Source organism: Oncorhynchus tshawytscha, linkage group LG05, assembly GCF_018296145.1.
Source record: "Oncorhynchus tshawytscha isolate Ot180627B linkage group LG05, Otsh_v2.0, whole genome shotgun sequence".
Classification (NCBI taxonomy): Eukaryota; Metazoa; Chordata; class Actinopteri; order Salmoniformes; family Salmonidae; genus Oncorhynchus; species Oncorhynchus tshawytscha.
Window position 1 is genome coordinate 25,110,394 of NC_056433.1, and position 26,982 is coordinate 25,137,375.

Consider the following 26,982-nt stretch of genomic DNA (forward strand, 5'->3'; position numbering starts at 1 on the left):
AGAATATGACTTTATACATGTGACCAGTAGCCCCTACCATGCACAGAGTAATGGTGAGGCAGAGAGAGCTGTGAAAACAGTCAAGGGACTGCTGAAAAAGAACAAGGATCTATACAGGGCTATGTATCATGGGCCGTCGCCTGCCGAGCTCCTGATGGGCAGGAGGCTGTGTACCCCATTGCCTGTCTTGCCGGCTCAGCTTAAACCCCGATGGCCTAACAGAAAGGCCTTCGCTGACAGGGACAAACGGTTGAAACAAACGCAAACTGGAGACTTTAATCGGTGTCACCGTGCTACGGAAAGGCCAGAGCTGACAGAAGGTCAAAGTGTGTGGATTACAAACTCAAAGACACCAGCAATAGTGCTGAGGAAAGCGGATGCCTCGCGCTCCTATGTGGTGGACACAAGCTCAGAAGAGGTACGAAGGAACAAAACACACCTCAGAGCTCTTCCAGGTCTACCAGCCACACAGACTGAGGCCACAGAAAATGCACAAAAAGAGGGTGAAGGAGAGAGAATGCTCACAGAGCCACAAGCGCGCCCAAAAAGGGATGTGAAGCCACCAGAGTGGCTGAAAGACTATGTTACGTGAAGAGATAACATACTGTTGGGGACCATACCCAGCAAAAAGAGACTGTACCTAAGTTAATGTTTATACTGTGTAATTTAATGCTTTCATACTGTTTCAGGATGTGAAGTAGCATGTTAGAGAATAATACTGGTTTCCAAATTGCATTTCAGTTATGCTTCAGTGTTTATGCATGTTGAGTTCTTGTTCATGGGAGAGGGGAAGATGTAGTAGGATGTCCCTTGGGGGTATCCGTACCTAGGTATGACATGTGAGGGTTAGGTTAATAAACATGCTGGAGCTAGAACTTCGTTGTTGTGCGTCCTTATTTTAGATAATACTACACTTAACAGGGGTGATATACGGTACGTTCTCATTATACAATTGTATTGCAACCATCTCAGGCGGGTGTTTATTGTCTGTGTGTGAGCTCTAGAACATATCATACCCCAGTCCTCTTCTGAAACATCTTCCTGCATATCTTGTATCCACTGAAGACTTTTGCTATTGGAGTTGTCTTTAAGAGTACAGTAGCTACCATTTTCCCATATACGTAGTAACGTCATGTGACCTCTCCCATAACACATATTAACAGAGAGAGTTTCTAAAGTGGTCAAAGGAGGTGCTAGGGCAGATATGAGCCCTTTTTCATTGTATAATCTATTACACTAACAATATATTTTCTTGGCCATTCTTTAAACCCCATGTCATTTTCACCAGGTGTGAAATTGTCATTGCCCAAATTGGTGTAAAACTGGACGATGCAGATATAGTTAGGGTGTTTTTAACAAAATAATTAGTAGTATTCTTCTTTAGTTTCTTTAAGGGAGCAGAGTACAAATATACATCCAAAGTTAAGTCTTTTGTGGACATTTCAGTCTGCAGTCAGGGTAGTATGGTTCCTTGGAGAATCCAAAACATTGCAGCCCCCAGTTGTGTCGTGTCTTTGGCTCTGACGGATTAAGTGATATGACATGCTATTCTATAAAACAATTTCTCTGTATTTAATATTACCCAATCAAGCTAATCAGGTAAATAATTAACTAGAAAGTCGTGGCACCACAAAATAATGTTTATAGAGCTGTTATCGTCCCGAATAAACTCTTAAAGACGTGGTAATCTTTTACGTCAGTAGCAGTCAATATTTAATCGTCACCTTGTTTAGTCTCATCTGAAAGTTGTAAATTCTTGGTTCTTCACAAACCCTGGCTAACAAGTTGAATCAGCAAAGCAAAATTTGGTTTCATTATTTATTTACTAAATACCTAAATAATCACACAGAATTACAAATTACATATACACAGAATGTATCATACATTGACTACAACTTTTGTCATAAAGGAAAACGTCCTTAGCGGATGGAACAGATATGACAGCTGGTTACACAAAGAGAGGGGGTTGTGCTTGAGTGAAAGAGCGGGAAGACTGAGTAACAAAGGGAGAAGCTATGCTATCGTAAATACAGAATCTTATGCATTCTAAATAACCACCCATTTGAAAAATTAAATTCAACCTTTCGGGGGTGTTGACCATCATCTTCACATTGAAATTCAATGCTAATTTTGTTCGATTCTTGCTGAGGTTGGCTTAATTCTGTAGGTGGTCTTTGTCCTTTAAACGTGGGGACCTCAAGTCCACACGTTCTTGGAACAGGTTATTATCTGAGCCCTTTTAACGTAGGACCGTCGGCCTAACGTCCTCAGAACAGAACGTTACATTTTCGTCAAGGGGCTTATATAGGAGGGAAGAGAAGGGTGTGTTTCATAGTTTATAACCAATGTCTGTTCACATGTGCAGGGCCACTGAGTTGAGCATAGTTCGCTCATGAAAACCCAATTCTCTCATTTGGAAGCTAAAATTACATTTAATCTTTTCACAAATAGTTTCATATTTAAACATTTAAATTGCACAACAATTCCATGTGAATCTGATAACTACAATGTGTAGACTTTCCAAGATACAGTTTATGTCATCCTATCATCAGTAATAATGTCTCAGACGCCATCTGATCTGGCATCATATTCATTTAGTACCAAAGCATATTTTCAGCTGGTTGGATTACCGAAATATGGTTCCGTTCCCATCTTTTGATGTCACCAGACTCTCTCTCAATGTTAACAAAGGGATTTTCAATAGTCACATCGGTAGAGTAGAGAGAGAAAAAAGGGGAAAGGTATTTATGGGGGTCATAAACCTCCCCCTCTCAGGCCAACGTCATGACAGTTGTGCAGCCCAGTAATACCACTGTAGGTTTGGAAGTTGTAACCCTTCTCTGTCTTAGGGCAAAGAAACAAGACAAAATCTAAGCCTTGGTTTTCTGTTGATGCAGATAACATTTGAGAGTATCTTTCTGATCTTTGGGAATAATAAATGTGGTGGAGCCAGAGGTATTGCAGAATATTCATCTTAATGGCATGTATTCAACCAATAATCGATATAGACAATGATGTCCATCTGTTGATGGATTCTGTCACATTCATTGTTATGGGTTCATAATTTGTTCAACTAAAGGAACTAATTTCTGGTGTGATTTTAATACCAAGATAAATTAATGTTCTGCATTCACAAATGGATGCTGTCCAACTGGATTCAGTCTCTCTTGCTTGTTGAGGGAAAGGATGGAAGATTTGGTTTCATTGGCATTAAACCAAGAAAATTGCCCAAAGTTATTAATTAAATTGGAGAGTGAATATATATAATTATTTTGATCTGTTAGGAATAAGAGGGTATCATCAGCATAAATGGCCACTCAATGTTCAAAATCGTATGCTTTAATTCCACTAACTCACCGGTGGGCACTTATTGCAATGGCAAATGGTTTTCTCGCTAAAAGAAAGAGTCCTGGACTGGCTGGACAAACTTGTCTCGTGCCCTGAAAAAGGTTGTGAAATCAAGTTGTTAGTGGCAACTTCTGCAGTGGGGTTGATATATAAAATCTTAATCCACTCTTAAGGATTGGACCCTTTTTTTCAATTTTTGCCTAAAATGACATACCCAAATCTAACTGCCTGTAGCTCAGGACCTGAAGCAAGGATATGCATATTCTTTATACCATTTGAAAGGAAACACTTTAAAGTTTATGGAAATGTGAAAGGAATGTAGTAGAATATAACACATTAGATCTGGTGAAAGATAATACAAAGAAAAAAACATGCATATTTAAAAAACATTTGTTTCCATCATCTTTGAAATGCAAGAGAAGGCCACAATGTATTATTCCAGTTTATGCGCAATTTAGAATGTGGCCACTAGATGGCAGCAGTGTGTGTGCAACATTTTAGATTTGAACAGAAATGCAATGGTTCATTGGATCAGTCTGCCCAAATGTGCCTAATTGGTTTATTAATACATTTTGAAGTTCATAACTGTGCACTCTCCTCAAACAATAGCATGGTATTATTTCACTGTAATAGCTAGTGTAAATTGGACAGTGCAGTTAGATTAACAAGAATTTAAGCTTTCTGCCCATATCAGATCTGTCTATGTCCTGGGAAATGTTCTTGTTACTTACAACCTCATGCTAATCACATTAGCGAATGTTAGCTCAACCGTCCCTAATCCATTTACAGAAGGAGCCCCATTTTACAGCCCTTTAAAAACAAACATATTTGGTAACTTAAGGCAAAGTACATAGAAACAACGTGAGATAATACCAACGTTAGGATGATTGACATCAAGGTATTTATATGGTAAATACGTAGTGATAAGTAAATAAAAGAACACATGAATGTTCTGACTAGGTATTTACATAGTAGGTACCTTGTACTTACTTATATGTCCTTAATTACAACCTTTGGGACTAAAGGCTACTATATGCTGTTACTTTGTATTTACTAAGTATTTAGTACTAAGTATTTAATACTTATTTGCTTGAATCGTAGTAAGTATGTTTGGGACCAAATAGTATTTTTTTGTTACTAGGTATTTACCTAGTTACTACCTTGGCTGTAGCATGAAGGGTTACCAGAGATCTGCCTCTAATAACATGGTTTGCCTTATAGATGTGTGCATCCCACACACACACTGTCAAATTGGCGAGTTGACCTGGAGTAAAGTGAAGATAATGACATTTGAGTGGTATTTGGCGGTAAGGGTATACTAAATGAATGGGGTATATATAGTACAGTGATGCCAGAGCCTCATTAAATGAATGGGTAGGCTTTTTCAATAGCCACAGGGAAAATGCACAGTCGTACAGACCATGGCATGTGTAAAAATAAGGGGCTTGTTTTTGTGTGCGATTTCCCCTCCAAAGTTTGACATCTTGACAACCATTTCTATTTTTGCGAGGTCTTATGAATTTCCTCACAGAAGCATGAACAGCAGCCTTTGTGGACTGAGCATGACAGTAGAGATAAGAGATGTGGAAATCAGGGGTGAGAAAGAGAGAGAAGGAGAGAGAGCGAGGGACAGAGAGAGAAAGAAGGAGAGAGAGAAATCAGGAGAGACAGAAAATGTAGGGGAGATGGGAAGAGAGAAAGAGATAGAGAGAGGAGATAAAGAGAGAGGAGAGAGAAAAAAAGTCTGATCTGTTTTATTAAATGTCCCCCACTGTAGAATGATAGATGGCTGAATGACTTAAGCCTTACACCGGTGTTATATCACAATCGTAGCAGCCGTTATCTCCTTAAGAGGACATGAAGGCTTTAACTCTGTGGTTTTTGTTTAATCTCTCTTGCGGTGTGGCCAGTGTCACATGAACGTGGATGTCAAAGCAGTTATCAGGGGACGGTGTATGGCACTAAGGCGTTGACAATGTGTGACCCCTAAATTATTGACACAGTTATAACACTGTGCCCCTCCAGGTGCTTCACAGACAGTACAGCAAGCCTGGATAATGGGTAATAGTTGTCTGTCTGTCTGGCTCTCTGTCCGGTTGTCTGGCCGGCTGGATGGCTGGTGGCTGTCTATCTGTCTGTCTGGTTGTCTGGATGGCTCTCTGTCTGGTTGTCTGGCCAGCTGGATGTCTGGCGGCTGTCTGTCTGTCTGGCTGGTTGTCTGGCTGGCTGGTTGTTTAGCTAGCTGGTTGTCTGACTAGCTGGATGGCTGGCGGTTGGGTGCAAAGCTCCCAGTCTGAACACAGACGAGGTATGAATGTGTAGATAAGCCAACAGACACCGAAGAATTTCATGTCGCTAAGGTGACACCAGAACCATGATGTACTGTATGGCTGTACTATATGTACAGGTGGATTGCTGGGGTATCTTTTTTTTGTATTATACCGTACCTCTGTTGACTAGATAAAAGTGAATGTATTTTATGATGCTGGAATGATGGTGTATTCATGTACTTTGGATTCAGTACATATTTATAATTTGTGACGAACATAAGCTTTACATAGCAATAACTTTCATGTTATAGTCATTCATGTTATCTAGGGGATTTTGAAGATATTCATTGAATACGGCAAGCAAAGTTGTGTCTCTGTTGATACTAACAGATTTGTATTTCTTAGCCTTTAGATCAATCAGAACCCTGTGGCTTTATGTGCTAGCAGAAGAATGGAGGCAGCGGACACACTTCAGTTAACATTCACAAGCTCATACACACACATACGCACACGCACACACACACACACACGCATACGCACACATACACACACACATACGCACACATACACATAGGCATACGCACACGCACACATACACACACATACGCACACGCACACATACGCATACGCACACGCACACATACACACACGCATACGCACACGCACACATACACACACACATATGCACACGCACACATACACACACACATACGCACACGCACACATACACACACATACGCACACATACACATACGCATACGCACACATACACATACACACATGCATACACACACGCACACATACACACACGCATACGCACACGCACACATACACACACACATATGCACACGCACACATACACACACACATACGCACACGCACACATACACACACATACGCACACATACACATACGCATACGCACACATACACATACACACATGCATACACACACGCACACATACACACACGCATACGCACACGCACACATACACACATGCATACGCACACACACACACACATATACACACGTGTACGCACACGCACACATACACACACACATACACACACATACACATACACACACGCATACGCACACGCACATATAGACACACGCATACGCACACGCACACATACACACACGCATACGCACACATACACACACGCACACATACATACGAAATGCTACAAGCATTTCGCTACACTCGCATTAACATCTGCTAACCATGTGTATGTGACAAATAAAATTTGATTTGATTTTTGACACACATACACGCACACATACACACATGCATACGCACACGCACACATACACACACACATACACACATGCATACGCACACGCACACATACACATACACACACGCATACGCACACGCACACATACATACACGCATACGCATACGCACACACACACATACACACACGCATACGCACACATACACACATGCATATGCACACGCACACATACACACACACATACACACACTCATACGCACACGCACACATACACACACTCATACACACACGCACACATAAACATACACACACGCATACGCACACATACACATACACACACGCATACACACACGCACACATACACATATACACACACGCATACACACACGCACACATACACACACGCATACACACGCATACGCACACATACACATACACACACATACACACACGCACATGCACACGCACACATACACATACACACACACACACACGCATACGCACACGCACACATACACACACGCATACGCACACGCACACACACGCATACACACACGCACGCACACGCATACGCATACGCACACACACACATACACACACGCACACATACGCACACGCACACATACACATACACACACGCATACGCACACGCACACACACACGCACACATACACACACGCACACGCATACACGCACACACACGCACCGCATACGCACACGCACACATACACACATGCACATGCATACACACACGCACACATACACACACGCACACGCATACGCACACGCACACGCACACATACACACACGCACACACACACACACAAGCACATACTACTCAGGTACGTACATCCCACCTATTTTTGTGTCCCAGATAGAGCTGTTCTTCCCTATTTTTTTCTCTGCTTCCCTTTTTACTCCCTCTGTGTTTCCCTCCTCTGCTCATTTCTCCTCTCACAGAGAGCTCTGGCTCAACCCTGTGGCCACGTCTTTGAGGGGGCTGATATCAAACACTTCAAAAGGAGCCTGATTCTGCTGTGGAGCTGTGGAGTTGTATTGTGTTTCACTGCCACAGAGCCTATACCCTTATGTGTGCCCTTGAAGCATACTGCACATCTAATTATATGGTGTTCACATCCACTCTTACCCATACGATACTCTTCCTCTGTCCTCTCACTCTATAGATGTAAATGACTGAGTGTGCCGGAGGATATAAGGGGGGAAGGCGATGGTTCATCAAATCCTCTGGCATACAAACCATACTGTAAACTCAAACCCAAACACAAACACATGCAATGTTATCATGTTTGTCTGTAAATTTCAGACCATAAATTGCTGTGATGCTGTTGTCTTTCCTGCCTCTGCCTGTTTTGTTCCCTTCAAAGGTACTGTCACGCCTGTCAATCATTGCCCAGTTGGTCAACAACAAGAATCGAATTTCACACAAGGACAAGGAATGACTGGGGAATGTCCCCCTCAATTAACTGTTTTCCTCATCCGCTCCTTTCTTTGTCTGCCTGATCTGTCTTCCATCATCACCACCCTCCTCTTTTTTCAAATTTCCCTCTCCCTCTCCCCTTCTCTGAATTTCACTCTGCGACTCTTGCTTTCTCTCTCTGCTTCTCTCTCTGCTTCTCTCTCTCTCTCTCTCTCTCTGCATTTACATTTCTAAACATCTCTCTCCTGCTCTCTCTCAGCCTCTCCCCCCCTAAATCTCTATCTCTCCCTCTCTGTCTAAGACCCAGCTGGGGGCTTATATATGCTTTTTTTGAATTCTGGATGAGGATTATACTCAGGGTTCTGGATGAGGATTATACTCAGGGTTCTGGATGAGGATTATACTCAGGGTTCTGGATGAGAATTATACTCAGGGTTCTGGATGAGGATTATACTCAGGGTTCTGGATGAGGATTATACTCAGGGTTCTGGATGAGGATTATACTGAGGGTTCTGGATAAAAATTATACTCAGGATTCTGGATGAGGATTATACTCAGGGTTCTGCTCCCCTCTTCTAACAGGGCACAGCGGCTGGCCATGTTACTCAGCTCCTAACTAATAAAGACAACTTACATTTAAAAGGATTGTTTACATTTTGGGGACAAAATAAATATGATATCAATAGATAATAATTGACAGAAAAAATAATCTACTTTTTTCCCCCAATAATAAATATGCTGCAATATTATTGGTTATTATCATGCTATGACCTAGGTATATCAAAGTGTGTTTCTCTCTATCTCTCTCTCTCTCTGTGTGTGTGTGTGTGTGTGTGTGTGTGTGTGTGTGTGTGTGTGTGTGTGTGTGTGTGTGTGTGTGTGTGTGTGTGTGTGTGTGTGTGTGTGTGTGTCGTACCAGCAGATCTCCTCTAGCTAGCTGAGTCTGAGCTCCTGATGTGCTGCTGTCAGATTGTGATCCTGTCTGCTGAGGTGCTTCCATACACCACTCTATGTCACTCCAACAGCCTCCCAGCTCTGTCCAAGCTCCCGTCCAACACACAAACACACCATGCAGTGCCACCAGTTTGGTCACTCATTTTCCGAGGGCCTCTGGGAGCCCATGACCATACCATTCATGACCATGACCATACCAGGTTAAAGGGTCAGCCATCTATTTATTGGCACAACTGTTTTCTGTAATGCTGCCTCTTCTTGTTTTACTCATCATTTACTGTGGTAATAATAGTTTCGACAACTTTGATTGGTATGAGTCTTATGATCCTGAAGCAATCCACATTTTCTTAAATAAATAAATGTGTTTTTCCCGTTCAATTTTCTCAGTTAAATGTTGTTTTCCACCCTTTGAAGATGTTCCCATTTGCAGATTCCCATAGAGTCAGGGAGACCTCTCTAAATCTCAATTACACAACCACCAGCTGTTTGCCCGTATCTATGGGGCAAGATTCTGTTTCTGTCCCTTAGGACAGCAGACCTGAATACCCTAATTATATATAAAAGATTGATACAGCATGTGGACTAAAATTGGAGGAATTATAGCTCACTATCTATCTACCGCAAGCAAGCAAAATCTATCCCTTATAGCTAAAAACTGAAACACAAAGCTCAGTGAAACTGCTGGCCGTGGAGCTAGAGTCATCAGTTTTGTGGTATTGTTAGGGAGTAAGTGTTGACATGGGTGGCGGTGGGATGGAGATATGGATCTGGATGGGGGCTCTTCCTGTTCCTGCTCCTGTTTCCCAATAACAGTAGTGAAGGAGTCATATCTCAGTGTTAGATAATCCCTGTCCAACACTGACACCAATTGTTACCCTCACAACTAACTCATAATGATCCTCTCTCTCACAAAGGACCAAAGTCTAATTAATCCCTCGACAGCCTTCATACTCCTCTCATCATCCCCCTTTCTCATTCCCCTCCTCATCCCTCCTTGCCACTTTAACCCCTGAAACATGTGCACTCTGAAATACAGATTCTGGAACATTGTCAGATGATATACATTTTTTTCTATCTCTGAATATTGTTGAATATCTGATCTAGAGCAACTGGAGAACCTATAGTAACTCTATTCATATGTAATTGACAGATGTTCTGTTTGCCCAGGGTGGAGAGAGCCACAGATGTAACTATGTGTTAGAGAGGAAGCAGGGGAACACCCCAGAGACTGTTTAGACTTCATGGGGTCACAATTCTACTAATTTCTGGTAAACTCCGAGGTATTCTGGGTATTCCCACCTATTCGATCTACACAAAATTCTATGCAATGTCAAAGTGTCATAAATGTCAAAAATGTCATAAAGAATAACACACTAATATATCTTGATTAGATAAGTATTCAACCCCCTGAGTCAATACATGTTAGAATCACCTTTGGCAGTGATTACAGCTGTCTGGGTTACAGCTGTGAGTCTGGGTAAGTCTCTAAGAGCTTTCCACACCTGGATTGTGCGTAATTTGCCCATTATTCTTTTAAAAAATTCTTCAAGCTCTGTTTAATTGGTTGTTGATCATTGCAAGACAACCATTTTCAGGTCTTGCCATAGATTTTCAAGCAGATTTAAGTCAATACTGTAACTCAGCCACTCAGGAACATTCACTGCCTTCTTGATAAGCAAGTCCAGTGTAGATTTGGCCTTGTGTTTTAGGTTATTGTCCTGCTGAAAGGTGAATTCATCTCCCAGTGTTCGGTGGAAAGCAGCCTATGCTTAGCTCCATTCCGCTTCTTTTTTCTCCTGACAAACAGTTTTTCATGATTACAAGCATATCCATAACACGATGCAGCCACCACTATGCTTCAAATTATGGAGAGTGGTACTCAGTAATGTGTTGTATTGGATTTGCCCCAAACATAACACTTTCTATTTAAGACAAAAAGTTAATGGCTTTCCCACATTTTTTTCAGTATTACTTTAGTGCCTTGTTGCAAACAGCATTCGTGTCTGTACAGGCTTCCTTCTTTTCACTTTGGCAATTGTGTTAGTATTTTGGAGTAACTACAATGTTGTTGAGCCATCCTCAGTTTTCTCCTATCACAGCCATTAAACTCTGTAACAGTTTTAAAGTCACCGTTGGCCTAATGGCGAAATTCCTGAGCGGTTTCCTTCCTCTCCGGCAACTGAATTAAGAAGGATCTGTATATTTGTAGTGACTGGGTGTATTGATACACTATCCAAAGCTTAATTAATAACTTCACCATACTCTAAGGGATATGCAATGTCTGCTTAAACCAATACAGTAGGTGCCCTTCTTTGCGAGGTATTGGAAAACTGTCACGACTCCCGCTGAAGTCGGCTCCTCTCCTTGTTCGGGCGGCGCTTGGCGGTCGACGTCACCGGTCTTCTAGCCATCGCCGCTCCACCTTTCATTTTCCATTTGTTTTGTCTTGTTTTTCCGCACACCTGTTTTACATCCCCTCATCACTCTACGTGTATATTATCCTCTGTTCCCACCATGTCTGTGTGTGTAATTGTTCGTTAAGTGTCATGTGTGAAGCTTCATACTGGTTTTTCGCCGGGTCTCGTTTGGAACCCGTGGAATTGTATGCTGTACATTATTTGTGTGACAAGTGCGCTATTCACTATTTTGACTTTGGCGGGAGTGTCGTTATAGAGTTGTGTCCGACTGTTTTCCTTCTGCCAAATAAAGTGTGCCTGTTCACTCATCTTTGCTCTCCTGCACCTGACGTCAGTTCACCAGTTGTGCACACTGTTGACAAAAACGTCCCTGATCTTTGTGGTTGAATGTAAACCGAATTACCTTTAAGCACATGGAGTTGACTTGGGAAAGCAAAGAGGATGTATAGCTGCAGTATGAAAGACTTTGATTGATTTCCTGATAAAATAGATATTTGACCATTCTTTGATCTGCTGAAGGTCAGTGGTTGTTTAAGGCTGGTACCTGGACAATTTAACTGTTAAAACAGGGGACCCCTCTAGACACTGGTGTAGATCTGAGAGGATTACATACATGTACAGTAGGTTAACATTCTGGAAATAGCAGTATGGCAACAGCTCCATCTTTTCTTCTGATAGGTGGATTTTTTACCACATTGCTTACACCTGCATAAAAGCAGTTTTGTAATTTGGGAGTTAGTGACTAATTTACAAATTACTAATGTACTGCATTGTTGTATTTCATTTCACTACACCTTATAGCTGCTGTAAACTGTGTATGTGACGAATAACATATGATTTGATTTGTGTTAGGCTTGGGTTTAGGTTTAGGCTTAGGCTTAGGTTTAGGCATAGGGTTAGGGTCAGGGTTAGGGTTTGTGCTCATTTTTGTACCTTCAACTGATCATAAAACCAAGATTGCAGAAAGCTCGAAATCCCACCTACATGAAACTTTCAATCCAATGTCAGCAGCCTCCTCCAAGCCATCCCTGTAATTCCAGGTGACTGGGATAATGGATGCACAGCAATCTGTTTTTTAGGGGGCTGAAAACTCTTCTTTGGATTAAGGGGCTTCTTTCTGATGGGTTTGGGCTGCAAAATTCTGTTATCACAAAAAAACAGGACATTCCCATGATTGTTTCATCACTCCGTCTGTGGTTTAAGCCAGACTGCTGGTTGATTTCAGTATAATTCAAAAACATTTATTTTCATTTCTGAAGTTTGAAACATTCTGGGGTTTGAAGTTCTCCCAGAGGTGCTACCAGTTACCTGCCAGAAATGAAAGGATCCTTTTCTTAGGGAATTCAGGAGCAACTTATTCATTAATTTAAAAAAAATTGTCATTTAGCAGATGTACTTGTCCAGATCAATTTACAGTAGTGAGTGTATATATTTTCATACTGGTCCCCAATGGGAATTGAACCCACAACCCTGGCATTGTATGTGCTATGCTCTACCAACTGAGCCAAAAGTTATTGATTTTTTTTTTTTAAATTATTTTTTAAATTTGTCTGAATAGGTACAATTTCTTCTGTAGACAGGAACATTGACAAATATCTTTCCACTAATTTGTATTCCTGCTAATACACTTTTGACTTCTGTGACTTCCTGGGTTAGAGTGTAATCAGATCAGATCATATCACCAGTGGTATTCACACAAATTTGAAACAAAGCCATATCTCCACTTTTCATAATTTGCTCTGGCTGTGGCAGAGAGAGAAGATAAAATGGATTATTAGCAACACATTCTGAGGAAGGAGTGGGTCTGTGTTCCTGTGTGAGCACTTGGTTAACAGCTAACAGCGACAGAGTGTGACTGACCTCTTCCTCAGTACCATCTGCATTCCTCTGAGAACTAACACATACATATCTTAATTTGATCACCCTGTTGCAGGAGAACTTTCCTGAAATGCAGGACATTTTAAGCTTGTAGCATATTTGAGGTTTAAAAAGCCTTCTGGAGTAATATAAGCGCCCCCCTAATTTCCACTTAGAAATTTCAGACTTGATTTTATCTTACAAATATGGTATCAACCCCTACAAATATATCCATGAATTATAATCCAGATAATAATTCACATTTCCTGTTGCTGCTGTAGCGAACTGGCTCAATTAAGATCTGTACATCTGTACAGTACATCTGAGTCACCAAATCTGGAACGCCTATAATTACACTATAGTACACATGAACTTGTGCTGTTACTTCCTATAGTGTCATTAAAGCATTGTACTGTAGTATTCATCCAATCCTGTTTGTGAAAAAGAGATGTGGTTAAAGCTGATATCTAGTCTATGGACAACCTTTTGGTTTGCCATGCTTGACTGAGTTGAACTTTGTTGTGACCTGATCTGCGTTGTGCCTATATGACCAGGGTTATGAGGAAATACATTGTGCAGTTATGGAACACATTACAATTACTGCAGATTAAATTACATGCATTTCAGTGCACCAAGTCAGAAAAAAAGTAATCATTCTGATACACATTGTACATCAAGGCAGGTTTTCTGGATAAGGATTTGTCCAGTCCAATGTAAACAGCTGTGGTAGTGTTCCGTGCTACCAAGATCTTAACCATTTTAAATGTCACTTTGATTTTACTACTACAATATAGTCTCTACTTTAACCAAGTTCCAGAGAAAGGCATGATGTAATCATCCAGTACGTCTATCACCCATAGATGTTTATATACAGTGCCTTCGGAAAATATTCAGACCCCTTGAATTTTTCAAAATAGTTTTTTCCCCTCATCAATCAACACTCAGTACCCCATAATAACAAAGCAAAAACAGGCTTTTATAAATGTTTAAAATAAAAAAACTGAAATATCACATTTACATAAGTATTCAGACAGTTTACTCAGTACTTTGTTGAAGCATATTTGGCAGCGATTGCAGCCTCGAGTCGCTATTGAGGTAATTATATACATGCAGGTAGAATTATTAAAGTGGCTATGCATAGATAATAGCAGCAGCAGCAGTGTAAAAGAGGGAGGAAATGCAAATAGTCTGGGTGGCCATTTGATTAGCTGTTATGTCTTGGGGTGGATGCTGTTTAGAAGCCTCTTGGACCTAGACTTGGCGCTTCGGTACCGCTTGCCGTGCGGCAGCAGAGAGAACAGTCTATGACTAGGGTGGCTGGAGTCAATTTTTAGGGCCTTCCTCTGACACTGCCTGGTATAGAGGTCCTGGATGGCATGAAGCTTGGCCCAGGTGATGTACTGAGCCATATGCATTACACTCTGTAGTGCCTTGCGGTCGGAAGCTGAGCAGTTGCCATACCAGGATGCTCTCAATGGTGCAGCTGTAAAACCTTTTTAGGATCTGATTACCCATGCCAAATCTTTTCAGTCTCCTGAGGGGGAATATGTTTTGTTGAGCCCTCTTCACGACTGTCTTGGTGTGCTTGGACCATGTTAGTTTGTTGGTCATGTGAATGTCAAGGAACTTGAAGCTCTCAATCTGCTCCACTACAGCCCCGTCGATGAGAATGGGGGCTTGCTCGTTCCTCCTTTTCCTGTAGTCCACAATCATCTCTTTTGTCTTGATCACGTTAAGGGAGAGGTTGTTGTCCTTCCACCACACGGTCTGGTCTCTGACCTCCTCCCTATAGGCTGTCTCATTGTTGTCGTGATCAGGCTTACCACTGTTGTTTCATCAGCAAACATAATGATGGTGTTGGAGTTGTGCCTGGCCATGCAGTCATGAGTGAACAGGAAGTGCAGGAGGGGACTGAGCACGCCCCCCTGAGGGGCCCTCATGTTGAGGATCAGCGTGTCGGATGTGTTGTTACCTACCCTTACCACCTGGGGGCGGCCCATCAGGAAGTTCAGGATCCAGTTGCAGAGGTTGGTGTTGCAGAGGATTTTCATTTATTTAATCCATTTTAGAATAAAATGTGTGAAAAGTCAAAGGGTCTGAATACTTTCCGAAGGCACTCTATCAAAGGGTCTGAATACTTATGTAAATTTAAAAAACCTGTTTTCGCTTTGTCATTATGGGGTATTGTGAGTAGATTGACGAGGAAAACATTTTATTGAATCCATTTTAGAATAAGGCTGTAACATAACAAATGTGGAAAAATTGAAGGGGTCTGAATACTTTCCGAATGCACTGTAGAAGATCATAGAGAAACCAGGACATAGGGTGCTTTCACATATCCCCTTATGATCTGGATCCTGGAGCATTTGGTACCCTGATCTGCGCTATAAAGCATGTGTGAAACGCAAACTAACCCTATCTGAAACTAATCCTGGACCTGTGTGAGTAGGACCAGTGTACCAGGTTGAGACGCGGCATTGCACTTTTTTGCCTATTGTAAACAAGCTAGCTCGCTAACATCAAATAGAATGTGCATCTTGCTAATTGTACCCTGAAACGGTTATATTCAGGTCTTGTGTAAGCAAAACCTTTCTGTAGAATTCTCACAATCGCTCCAGGAAACCAAACTAGGATACTGAATTCCATTTGTGAAAATGTCCATAGTGTCTATAATACTGTAATAAGCTCACATAGTTACTGACACAAACTCCTAACTCTACACAGTTGTCACTGACTAGTTGGATATTACTTTCCAAATTAGCAAACAATTTCTGTACTTACAGGATTCTTATAAATGCATTTTCCCCCCTTTTTTGTTTGGTGGATCTCGTTTTTCTATTGACATTTGTCAATAAAACTCATGAATGCAGTTGCTTATGTCAAATTGTTTTGTGTTCTACTTGTCCTGAAAATAAATTGGTAAAACACCTCCATGTGAGGCTAAATATGAGGGCAGAGCAAGCAGATGAATGAATTTCATTTTTTTTCACTGTGGGATTTCCTGATAAGGTTAATGCCTTCATGTCTGGATTATAAATTATGCATATTACATATGGAGACAGTGGGTCAATTAGTGAGATTACATCTCAGTTAATCACAGCTTTCGTAGCCCTTTCCCTCAGTCAAATGACCTAGTGGCCTCGGGTGGAATGCTATTCATATTTTTCATAATTTCATAATTAATACACTTCTTTTTTTTACCACAGAAAATCAGGTGCTTCTATGTTAAACAGTTTAGTTATATTTCAGTCTTCTGTGATGTATATCAAGTGTAACATTGGGATGCAAACTCAAAATGTAATATATGTCAACTCTATCTCTTATTAAATGCTACAGGTGAGTTATTTGTTTAAGCCCATAACAATGTGTGTGAGCTGTATACTTTGGTTTCAAGACTACCAAGAAACACTCTGATTTAGCTCACTGCAGTAAAAGGTTAGTTACCATGCTGGATAAAGCATCTCAAAGAGGCCAAAGCAATCGGCGCAGTCAATAGTTCAATAATAAACAAATGAAATATCACATTTACATAAGTATTCAGACCCTTTAATCAGTAATTTATTGAAGAACCTTTGGCAGCGATTACAGCCTCGAGTCTTCTTGGGTATGACACGAGCTTGACACATGTATTTGGGGAGTTTCTCCCATTCTTTTCTGTAGATTCTCTTAAGCTCTGTCAGATTGGATGGGGAGCATTGCTGCACAGCCATTTTCAGGTCACTCCAGAGACGGTAGATCGGGTTCAAGTCCGGGCTCTGGCTGGGCCACTCAATGACATTCCGAGACTTGTCCAGAAGCCACTCCTGCATTGTCTTGGTTGTGTGCTTAGGGTCGTTGTCCTATTGGAAGGTAAACCGTCACCCCAGTCTGAGGTCCTGAGCGTGCTGAAGAAGGTTTTCATCAAGGATCTCTCTGTACTTTGCTCCGTTCATCTTTGCCTCGATCGTGACTAGTCTCCCAGTCCCTGCCGCTGAAAAACATCCCCAGAGCATGATGCTGCCACCAGCATGCTTCACCGTAGGGATGGTGTCAGGTTTCTTCCAGAAGTGACGCTTGGCATTCAGGTAAAAGAGTTCAATCTTGTTTTCATCAGACCAGAGACCTTGTTTCTCATGGTCTGAGAGTCTTTAGGTGCCTTTTGGCAAACTCCAAGTGGGCTGTCATGTGCCTTTTACTGAGGATTAGCTTCCATCTGGCCACTACCATAAAGGCCTGATTGGTGGAGTGCTGCAGAGATGGTTGTCCTTCTGGAAGGTTATCCCATCTTGTTACTGTAATTTAATGATGCCAATATGTTTTCATTAATTGAAAACCCTTAATCTATTTTATGAGAATTTGTAAGATTCTTGTGTGCATAAAATAGACGGAGACCAGTCTTTTCAATAATAGGTAACATAATTTATTCTCGGAGCGCGCTGCCACTTCACCACGAGCAGCAGTTTATATACAAATCATGACGTCATTTCATTGTTTTAACAGAATCCCCTCCTCTCACTTGGGACAAAGTGAGGTGAAAAGTTCATTCTAACTTACTAACACACTCCCAGGTAACTTTTGACCCCTCAACATTATCGATCACCCCTGAGCTGACAGTTCTAATTAACAGAAAACTTTGGAATGCACTCACTGTCTTATCTAAAAGCCCCAGAGCTCAGTTCCGTAGGTTCAATGTCACGCCCTGGCCTTAGTATTATGTGTTTTTGGTATTATTTTGGTTAGGCCAGGGTGTGACATGGGGATTTATGTGGTTTGTTTTGTCTGGGGTTGTTTGTAGTTATGGGATTGTGGTTAGAGTAGTACTCTAGGTAAGTCTATGGTTGCCTGTAGTGGTTCTCAATCAGAGGCAGGTGTTTATCATTGTCTCTGATTGGGAACCATATTTAGGCAGCCATATTCTTTAGGTCTTTTGTGGGTGATTGTTCCTGTCTTTGTGTTTGTTGCACCAGAGAGGACTGTTTCGGTTTTTCACGTTTATTGTTTTGTATTATGTTCATGTTTGAGTTTTTTCTTTATTAAAGAACATGAACACCAACTACGCCGCATTTTGGTCCGATCCTTGCTACACCTCTTCTTCAGAGGAGGAGGAAGAAGAGAATCGTTACAGAATCACCCACCACAACAGGACCAAGTGGCGTGGTGACAGGCAGCGGCAGGAGGAGCAGCGATCACAGGACTTCTGGACTTGGGAGGAGATCCTGGATGGGAAAGGACCCTGGGCACAGCCAGGTGAATATCGCCGCCCCAAAGAAGAGCTGGAGGCGGTGAAGGCGGAGAGGCGCAGGTATGAGGAAGCAGCACGGCGGCCTGGATGGAAACCCGAGAGTCAGCCCCAAAAATGTATTGGGGGGGGCACAGGGAGAGTGTGGCAGAGTCAGGAGTCAGACCTGAGCCAACTCCCCCTGTTTATCGTGAGGAGACAAGGAGGAGATCAGAACCAGAGCTGGTGTTGGAGGTGAGCGAAGCAGAGACTGTGAAGGAGTTAATGGGGAAATTGGAGGAGAGAGATATGAGGGAGTTGCTGGTTTGGTGCATGAGGCACGACATTCGCCCGACGGAGCGTGTCAGGGATTTGATGGCACCTGGGTCAGCTCTCCATACTCGTCCTGAGGTGCGTGCTAGTTGTCTGGTGAAGACTTTGCCAGCCTCACGCACCAGGCCTCCTGTGCATCTCATTAGCCTTGCACGTCCTGTGCCATCTCAGCACTACAGTTCTCCTAGCAGTGCTAACCGTTGCGGGCGTGGTACTGGTCAGGCACCGTGTTATGTGGTGGTTCGCACCGTGTCCCCAGTACGCGTGCTTAGCCCGGTGCGCTACATCCCAGCTTCCCACATCTGCCGGGCTAGGGTGAAGATCCAGCCAGGGCGGATGGTGCCAGCCCTGCTTTCAAGATCTCCAGTACGCCTTCACGGTCCGGTCCATCCAGTGCCACCTCCACACACCAGTCCTCTGGTGGCAGCTCCCCGCACCAGGCTTCCTGTGCGTGTCCTTGGCCCAGTACCACCAGTGCCGGCACCACGCACCAGGCCTACAGTGCGCGTCGCCTGTCCGGCGCTACCAGAGTCTCCGCCCCTCAGTCCAGAGGTGCCAGAGCTTCTCTGTCCAGCACTGCATGCGCCTTCTTCCTCTCCAGCCCAGCCGGAGTCTCCCGCCTCTCCAGCGCTGCCGGAGTCTCCCGCCTCTCCGGCGCTGCCGGAGTCTCCCGCCTGTCCGGCATTGCCGGAGTCTCCCGCCTATCCGGCGCTGCCGGGGCTCCTCCGTCCAGCGCTGCCGGAGCCTTCCTCCTCTCCAGCGCCATCTGAGCTGTCCGTCTGTCCAGCGCTGTCAGAGCCTACCTCCTCTCCAGCGCAGCCGGAGTCTCTCGCCTGTCCGGCGCTGCCAGAGCTCCCACCCCTCAGTCCAGAGGCGCCAGCACCCCTCAGTCCAGAGGCGCCAGAGCCCCTCAGTCCAGAGGCGCCAGAGCCCCTCAGTCCAGAGGCGCCAGAGCCCCTCAGTCCAGAGGCGCCAGAGCCCCTCATTCCAGAGGCGCCAGAGCTCCTCAGTCCAGCGCTGCCAGAGCCTTCCTCTCCAGCGTTGCTGGAGCTTCCCGTCTGCCCAGCGCCATCAGAGTTGCCAGTCTGCCCAGCGCCGCCTGAGCCACCCGTCTGCCCAGTGCCGCCAGTCTGCCCAGCGCCGCCAATGTCGCCAGTCTGCAAGGAGCCACCAGTGCCGCCAGTCTGCAAGGAGCCGCCAGTGCCGCCAGTCAGCCAGGGGCCGCCAGTGCCGCCAGTCAGCCAGGTGCCGCCAGTCAGCCAGGGGCCGCCAGTGCCTCCAGTCAGCCAGGAGCCGCCAGTGCCGCCAGTCAGCCAGGAGCCGCCAGTGCCGCCAGTCAGCCAGGAGCCGCTAGTGCCGCCAGTCAGCCAGGAGCCGCCAGAGCCGCCAGTCTGCCAGGATCCGTTAGATCCACCAGTCAGCCAGGATCCTCCATTCAGCCTGGATCCGCCAGTCAGCCAGGATCTGCCAGAACAGCCAGTTAGCCAGGATCCCTCCCGTAATTGGAGTAACTAATGGATAACAACTCTTAGGCTTCTACTTCCAGATTATACGTGCTATATACATTTTACGGACACGTATAGTTTACAGTAGTTATCTTTGTTTGTTTTAAGTCCCATCCTTCAGCTCCACTCAACCTCTCCTATCTAGCTCTGAACACCATCCAGTTTTGATTTCTATTTGCCATTTATTTTCAACTGTACTGTGATGTTTCCTTAATGTTCTGAACCCTTCTATTCTCATAGATTCTACATATTGTAAATGAAAGATAAACATATTGCTATATTATTAATCGATTGACTATGACTATTTAATTCACCCGGCAGTGCTATTTGCAGAGTTAGCTCCAGGTAAACATTTGAATAGGACTTGTATTTTCCAGTACGTGTGAGTTAACAGGTAGGTAGACTACTTCAGAGTGAGGGTATAGAGACACCCCCTGCAGACCAGTACGCCATTTTGATAGGTCAAACTCTCTACACAGTCAGCAGGGCCCTGACTCTCTAGGCTAAGTAAATCTCTCAGCAGTGTTGGAACAACAAGCAGCCAGAATGCAATTCAGCAAGTTATCTGATGGCTCAGTGGGTTTGATCATTGGTCTTGGCAACACCACTAATGTAGGTTTGGTTAAGGTGCTGGCAACACCAGGGATGTCCCATTGGAAACAGATGCCAGCTCAACGTCTATTTAAAAAAAACATTTGGATGACTTGTCAACTAAAGGGAATTCAATGTAAAAATCAACAACAAAAAATTACCATGTCATTGGGTTTAGGAAAAAAAAGACATTTGCTCCACGTTGATTCAACGCCATCACATTTACTTACTTTGTTGAAATAACGTTGAAACAAGGTTGATTCAACCAACTTTTGCCCAGTGGGGTGGGTTTCATTCCTTCACTGAACATATGTTTGTATAAAAATCTCTGCTAAGTGCATTATATCTAGCCATCAAAGAAACTAGAATAGTTTTGGTCCATGACACGAGCGAACAATCCCAACATATCTGTCAACAAACATAACATGCAGTTATGAACTGTTGTAAATCAAACCACGTTTGACATGACTGCTCCATACACCCACACATGCTGACAATTGCATTACACTATCATAACCCGAGCAAAGACAGAATTTTTTATGGCAAAAATAGCACCTGGGATCTTTGTTTGTTTTGCAAGCTCACTTACTTTAACTTGTCACTTCTGTCAAAGGTCTGGCCAGCTGCAGAGTGTTTGCCCTAACAGCCCACAAAGCATGCATGCACAACACAGGGCGGAAGGGGAAGGGCTGCAAGCTACATGCTCAGTCTATTGTAGCATGACAAAGACAAGATGTAGCCAAGGAAATACAGCTGCAGAGACACAGAACAGAACACACACACACACACACACACACACACACACACACACACACACACACACACACACACACACACACACACACACACATTCAGCTTGCTGAGATGAATACAGCTGTTGTGGCCTCAAACCTGTGAGATAAACAACTGAGGGAGGACTTATCTTTCTTAACCTAATAATACATAGAGCCACATTCTGTACACATCCAGAGTTGAGGGGGATTGACACCACAAACAGGCCTGACCAGACCAGCTGCTTGCCTTGGACTTAATCCCTCATCCTCTCCTCATAAAAATATTCTGCCTAATAAAGAACTAATGCTACTTGTGAAGACAAAAGGGTTCTAACAAGAGAGAGTCTGCTAATGAATCCTAACAATTCTACAGCTGCTGCTTCGTGCCTAAGGGGTGTGAAGTCAAAAGGAAAATGGAGGGAGTTACTGGACCGACTTGAAAACCCTGAGGCTCAGCTACCGTCACAATTCATCCCCACAGATAACCACGACGACGAGACGTCTGTGATCGAACTTTGTATTAAACTTAAATCTTTGTCCCCCTCCCTCCCCCTTCTACTCCACCACTCTAAACTTTCCAAAGTCTTCCGGTTGCATAGTGAGTTTGACAGCTATTCAAGAGGGAGGTGGAGGCACAAGGCGCCAATGTCCCCGTGGAAGGTTGTCAGTCTGAGAGGAGTGGGGAGGAGAGGGGGGGGGACTCGCTGGTGAAACTGTGATTATGCAGGCTTTAAACACAATTTGTATTCAGGACATTAATTGACCTCAATTACCATGTGTTCTTCGACTTTCCCTCCATTTCTCAGTGCACAGTGAGACTGTTCAACAATGATAAATGGTGTGGAAAAAAGGTTTGTGGTGTCTTCTATATCGATCCACCTCATACATTCCCTACCCATTAAAGCAATCCAACATCCACCAGTCATCTCTCTCTCAATTCACTTCTAGACACAAATTAATGACCCTACCTTTACATAACCAATTCCACCACCCTCTCTCCAAACAGATCACACTAATGACATTTAAACCAGGGTTGAGTGAGTGAGTGAGTGAGTGAGTGAGTGAGTGAGTGAGTGAGTGAGTGAGTGAGTGAGTGAGAGGCTCTATGGAGATTGCCTGAGCATTGACTGAGAGAGAACAAATTAAGTGAGGAGGAAGGCATTCTACTGCGATTGTGTTTCCCTGTACCCAGGGGACTACTCTTAAACAAGAACCAAGCCTCTTCTACAATCAATGGCCACTTAGAAGAAAGGTATTTTTGAAAAGAGATGGTCAGAGGGTGCCTGGGGATCACGGTGTCACTGGTGACCCAAGAATAAAAGGGCTAATTAATGTTTGGGAAAGCTCTGGTTTGTTTTTAAAGGCTATGGACCCCTGGTGAGACTCACTCTGTGAGAGAGCTACCTGTGCCTCAGTGGGGTTATTAGTCATTGTTAGAGGTGGGGGATATTAAAAATTCAGCTGTCTCAGTGTAGACTGGACTAGAGCAATGACTGTAGGTGTTGAGGCTACAAGAGCAGTAATAGATGAGTGTATTATCTACCTTCTATAAGGACAGTCTAGGGTAACTCTGATGTCTTTGGTCTGGTAGAGGGATTTAAAATGGACTGTCATCGATTGTGACATAACTGACTGTGGATATGAAGCAGCACTGATATTTCCAACATTTTTCCGTAGCTCATCCCATACTGCGTATGTCACACATTGACCATAGTTTGCTTTGTATGTTCTATGTTTTGTTTGGTCAGGGTGTGATCTGAGTGGGCATTCTATGTTGGATGTCTTGTTTGTCTGTTTCTGTGTTTGGGCCTGATATGGTTCTCAATCAGAGGCAGGTGTTAGTCATTGTCTCTGATTGGGAGCCATATTTAGGTAGCCTGTTTTGTGTTGGGTTTTGTGGGTGAATCTTCCTGTCTTTGTGTTTATTACACCAGATAGGGCTGTTTTCGGTTTTTCACGTTTCTTGTTTTTGTATATTGTTCTATTTTCATCTTTATTAAAGATGTATCAAAATAACCACGCTGCGTTTTGGTCCGCCTCTCCTTCAACAGAAGAAAGCCGTGACAGCGTAGCTCATCCCATACTGAACAGTGACTATCAGAGGCGTCATGCCTCCTCGGATTTGTCCTGTTTAAAAAAAAGAGATGTTAGAATAATTACTAAACTTAATTTTAAACCCACGGTTTATCATCTTTATTTATAAAAACCTCTGTCAGTGGTATTTTGTGAAGGGGGCACATTGACTGGACCCCCCTATTCTCCCTAGTAGGTGGTTCCTTCCAAGGTGCTCCACAGAGCAAGAGAGAGAGAGAGTGTACAGTGACTTGATTTTAGTTGCCGGTGATGGACAGAACTCGCAGGAGGTATGTTTGTAAATTAATTTGATCAAGATATGTAGCCTATTCATTCCTCCTTGATGAATAAATAAAACAAATATGTTTTGTTGTTTCTCTGTAATACTAGCCACCTAGCAATTTTATGAAGTTGGCTTTAGCTTGCCATCTAGATAGATCATAATCTCCCAACCTCATAACTAGCTACCAAGACATTTCAGGCTATCAATGAAGTTAGAATTGCTTGTCTAACTATCTTAGCAGGCATGCCTGCTGGCAAGGTTGCTAGACTTTATAAAACCAAGCAATTACTAAATGTACTGAATAAGATTGACATTCCTTTCAATCTTTTACCCATATTTTAGCAGAGATGCTCTAATCACTCTGACATCAATGCAAATGAGTAGAAAATCAAATCAAACACTTAATGAGAGCCCATGAGCTCATGTTGCTTCAACAGCGCCTTGCAAAAGTATTCATCCCCCTTGTCTTTTTCTTATTTTGTTGCATTACACCCTGTTATTTAAATGGATTTTTATTTGGATTTCATGTAATGGACATACCCAAAGTAGTCCAGAAAAAGATTTGTTTAAAAAAAGCAGTAATAATTTTGTCAGGTTACCTTCGACAGGTTACCTATGGTGGTCTGTTTGAAACATTTGAGATATTACAGACTCGTCCAGGGAGAGGTTGAAAAACGTCAGTGAAGACACTTGCCAGTTGGTCCGTGTATTCTTTGAATACATGTCCTGGTAATCTGTCTGGCCCTGCAACTTAGTGAACGTTGACCTGTTTAAAGGTTTTGCTTACATCGGCTACGGAGAGCGAGATCACACAGTCGTCCGGAACAGCTGGTGCTCTCACGTATGCTTCAGTGTTGCTTTCCTCGAAGCGAGCATAAAATTGCATTTAGCTCGTCTGGTAGGCTCATGTCACTGGGCATCTCATGGCTGGGTTTCCCTTTGTAGTCCGTAGTAGTTTTCAAGCCCTGCCACATCCGACGAGCATCAGAGCCAGTGTAGTAGTATTCAATCTTAGTCCTGTATTGACGTTTTGCCTGTTTGATGGTTCGTCTGAGGGCATAGCGGGATTTCTTATTTCTCCGGATTAGTGTCCCGCTCCTTGAAAGCGGCAGCTCTAGTCTATAGCTGTTGTCTGTAATCCATGAATTCTGGTTGGGAAATGCACGTACGGTAACTGTGGGGACGACGTCGTCGATGCAATTTGTTATGAAGCCGGTGACTGAGGTGGTAGGAGAAAAAACAACCAGAATTTTTACAATGGGAGGTATAAGGGCATTCTGAAAATGAGCTCCCAGGATGCAATTCCTAAGGCTTCTACAGGGTGTCAACAGTCTATGTTCAAGGTTTCAGGCTGGTAACTTCCAAAACGAATAAGAAATATTTTAGTACAGTTTTAGTACAGGGACACAGTCTTGGAAATTCGTGTTTGCGCGCTCCATGAAGAAAGGATGCACTTGCTAAAATCGTTTTCCTATTGAACATACTTATTTCCGTAAGATATTATAGTTTGATTACATTTAGTTTCTGAGGAGTAAATAGAAACCTATTTTAACTTGTTGAAACAAAGTTTAGGGGTAGATTTTCAGATTCCTTTATCTGCATGTTGAATGAGTGGATTTTTAAATTTTTTAAAATGTAATTTTACCTTTATTTTACTAGGCAAGTCAGTTAAGAACAAATTCTTATTTTCAATGATGGCCTAGGAACAGTGGGTTAACTGCCTGTTCAGGGGCAGAACGACAGATTTGTACCTTGTCAGCTCGGGGATTCGAACTTTCAACCTTTTGGTTACTAGTCCAACGCTCTAACCACTAGGTACCCTGCCGCCTCAGATCGATGGCGCCAACTAAACTGACTTTTTGGGATATAAAAAAGGATTTTATCTAAAAAAATGACACTACATGTTATAGCTGGGACCCTTTGGATTGCAAATCAGAGGAGGATTTTCAAAAAGTAAGTGAATATTTAATCGCTAAACAATCGCATGGCATGCTTTTGCTGAAATAGCTACTGTAAATCGGACAGAGCAGTTAGATTAACAATAATTTAAGCTTTCAGTATAAGACACTGATATGTACCTAAATGTTAATGTCCATAATTTTTAGGATTATTCATTTTGAATTGCGCACCCTCCAGTTTCACCGGAAGTTGTCCCGCTAGCGGGACGCCTAGGCCTAGAAGGTTAGCCGGTGACTGAGGTGGTATACTCCTCAATGCCATTGAATGAATCCCAGAACATATTCCAGTCTGTGCTAGCAAAACAGTCCTTAAGTGTAGCATCCGTGTCATCTGACCACTTCCTTGTTGAGCAAGTCACTGGTACTTCCTGGTTTCGTTTTTGCTTGTAAGCAGGAATCAGCGGGATAGAATTATGGTCAGATTTGACAAATGGAGGGTCAGGGAGAGCTTTGTCTCTGTGTGTGGAGTAGATGGTGGTCTAGAGATTGTTTTCCTTTGGTTGCACATGTGACATGCTGGTAGAAATTAGGTAAAATGGATTTAAGTTTGCCTGCATTAACGTCCCCGGCCACTAGGAGCGCCGCTTCTGGATGAGCATTTTTGTGTTTGCTTATGGCCTTATACAGCTCATTGAGTGCGGTCTTAGTACCAGCATCGGTGTGTGGTGATAAATAGACGGCTACGAATAATATAGATGAGAACTCTCTTGGTAGATAGTGTGGTCTACAGCTTATCATGAGGTATTC